This window comes from Neoarius graeffei, chromosome 1, assembly GCF_027579695.1.
Source record: "Neoarius graeffei isolate fNeoGra1 chromosome 1, fNeoGra1.pri, whole genome shotgun sequence".
NCBI classification, from domain to species: domain Eukaryota; kingdom Metazoa; phylum Chordata; class Actinopteri; order Siluriformes; family Ariidae; genus Neoarius; species Neoarius graeffei.
The window spans coordinates 76,043,653-76,047,171 of NC_083569.1; positions in this window are offsets into that span (position 1 = coordinate 76,043,653).

The window sequence follows — 3,519 nt, forward strand, 5'->3', positions numbered from 1 at the left end:
TAAGTTATGTTATGAAAAGCTCAATTAACCATAACAGCTTTTTACTGTTTCTTTTTACTGTATTATTGATTAAGTAAAACCACATAAGAACCTCATCTCATCTCATCTCATTATCTCTAGCCGCTTTATCCTGTTCTACAGGGTCGCAGGCAAGCTGGAGCCTATCCCAGCTGACTACGGGCGAAAGGCGGGGTACACCCTGGACAAGTCGCCAGGTCATCACAGGGCTGACACATAGACACAGACAACCATTCACACTCACATTCACACCTACGGTCAATTTAGAATCGCCAGTTAACCTAACCTGCATGTCTTTGGACTGTGGGGGAAACCGGAGCACCCGGAGGAAACCCACGCGGACACGGGGAGAACATGCAAACTCCACACAGAAAGGCCCTCGCCGGCCACGGGGCTCGAACCCAGACCTTCTTGCTGTGAGGCAACAGCGCTAACCACTACACCACCGTGCCGCCCCACATAAGAACCATTTTGGTAAAACATTATCTCCTGTTGGTCTCATCTTACATCATTTGCCAGTTGTAGTTTTAAGTTTGTATTTAAAATACAGTACCAGTCAAAAGTTTGTACACCCCTACTCATTCATAGGTTTTTCCATATTTTGACTATTTTTTACATTGTAGAACAATACTGAAGACATAAAAGCTATGAAATAACACATGGAACATATCTGGAATTATGTGGTAAACAAAAACTATTTACCCCCCCCCCCCCCCCCCCCCCAAAAAAAAAAAAAGTTCCATATTTTAGATTCTTTAAAGTAGCCTTGATTTACCTTGATGATGCTTTGTACACTATTGGCTTTATCTTAACCAGCTTCATGAGGTAGTCACCTGGAATGATTTTCAATTAACAGCTGTGCCTCATCAAAAGTTAATTAGTGCAATTTCTTGCCTTCTTAATGCATTTGAGATCAAACAGTAAATAGTAAATAATAACAATACAGGAAATAGCCCTATTTCACAACTGTAGTAATCCATATTATATCAAGAACCACTCAATTAAGCAATGAGAACCGACATCCATCACTACTTTCAGACATGAAGTATCTCTTAATTAATAAAAATAACGAAATATCACTGAAAAAGGTGGTGTGTCCAAACTTTTGACTGGTACTGTATGTATTTTAAACTCATTAGGGTTCAGCAGCTATGCATAGACTTCCTTTATAAGTAGACTGAGTACATTCTTTTCTTCCCTCAGTACAACCTGAACGTTATTACGCATATGCTACCAATACTGTAGATAGATGTTAAGATGAAATACATCGGAGTATTCATTTAACCTAATTGCAGAATTACAGAGCTGAGCTTACCGAAGGTCTCCAGTGGTGTGTTATCTGGGAAGCATTAAAAAGCTATAAAACACACGCATTTGTTACCAGATGTTTCTACAACCTTGCAATCAAAGTGTTATGAATATTCATATTATGAGCTATGGCCAAAGGAGTATCTGCATTAGCAAAGGTGTTTTTTTTTTTTTGTGTGTGTGTGTGTCTAGACACGAGGACCTATAAAGCACCAACATTTACATTTCTTCTTGTCTCTGAGTAGCATAGGAAGTGGACTCGGATTATATGTATAATTGTGCACAGGGGTGTGTGTGTGTGTGTGTGTGTGTGTGTCTAGACACAAGGACCTATAAAGCACCAACATTTACATTTCTTCTTGTCTTTGAGTAGCATAGGAAGTGGACTCGGAATATATGTATAATTGTGCACAGGGGTGTGTCTGTCTGTGTGTGTGTGTGCGTGTGTGTGTGTGTGTTTCTGAAAGAGAGTTGGTCTATGTGTAAATTCAGGACAGTCTGTGCTAGTCTCCCTAGAGGTGCCTCTTTCGCAGCTGGGATGCTCTCTCATAGCTCTGATAAAGACAAATGGGACATAAAAATTCCAATTAAAGTTTTGTGAGAGTGAGGGGCTCTAACACATTGGGAACTAATTCATTCTGCAACTCTTCCTGTCCTTTAGCACCACTTCTGAACTCCCCCTAGCACCTCACCCCACCCACTCCATCACCCTCCCATTCCCAGCACCCCATAACTCCCTAGTTCTTCCTTCAATTTCTCATGAGATATTTTGTGTTCATCTCGGAGTACTGCATTTGATTGTCCTCTCTCACACTCATTCATCCCTCTGCTGCCTGTGTCTGGGTTTTAGATTCTGGATCAGGGGCTCATTTAATCCTGTTAGGTGCATCAAAATGGAGCAGCACACATACCTAAGCACACACATCACTTGCACATTTGAAAGCTCTTGATGTGGTTTTCATCAGACAGTAGTTGATGTACATTATGAAAGCTCTGTGTGTGTGTGTTTGTGGGGGTGGATGTCAGCATGTGTGCTGTGTCATCCCCATCTTGTTTTAAGTAAAGCCATATGCTAACTTCTCTCTCTCTCTCTCTCTCTCTCTCTCTCTCTCACACACACACACACACACACACACACACACACACACACACACACACACACACACTCTTATACTTCTGTTTTTGTGGGGACTCTCACTGACATAATGCATTCCCCATACCCTTACCCTAACCATCACAACTAAATGCGTAACCCCAACCCTAATCCAAACCTAATTCTAAACTAAACACTAAGTCTTAACCCTCAAACAGCCCTTTGAAGAACTGAGGACCAGACAAAATGTCCTCACTTCCCAAAAATGTCCAAACTCAATTGGTAAAAAAACAAAACAAAATATATTCCAGTCCTCAATATGTAGCAAGTACAAGCACACACACACACACACACACGCACACAGCATCCACTGCGAGACTGTATCCGCTTAATTCAATGCCACTGTAGCCAGAGGGGGAAACTCTGCAGGGGTGCATGTCACACACCAGCTCTGCTAATATATTTCCATGAAGGTCACACACTCTGAGATGCAGCGTTCTGTTTAACTCTGCTTCAGTCTCAATATTACTGCCAATCCTATTACAGCAATAAAATAGTTTAATTCTTACACTAGCTACATTTAGTCTAATGATGTAATAATAATAATAGTAATAATCAGACAACTGAAAGAAAAAAAAATGCAATGTAATGTAAATACCTCAATCAGTATGTAGCAAATTGATTGAGGTCAATCTGAGTAAAATTTCTCTCAAATTAAATGAGGTGAATAATCCATTTAGAAACTATTTCAGCAGACTAATTACAATGTCAGATGCAAAAATTGTGGGCATTATGAAAGAAACTTCATCGTTCATATGTTGCAATGTTTAACCATAATACCAGGTTGGATGGTGTTGAACAGTGGGGTATAGTAACTACATAGAAATACTATTTTCTGTACTGAATTATGTTTCGTAGTAGTTATTTTACTTGAGAATGTTACTTGAGAAATGTTCATTTATTAAATTTTTAAAAGCAAATGGCTGTTTTCCCCAGACACATTAACTGCTTATTGTAATATTATAATTTTCCCAAAAATAAGGGTGGGATACGGGGTTGGGGATTGATTTTTGGTTTGTAAGATGATTTTTTTTTTTTTT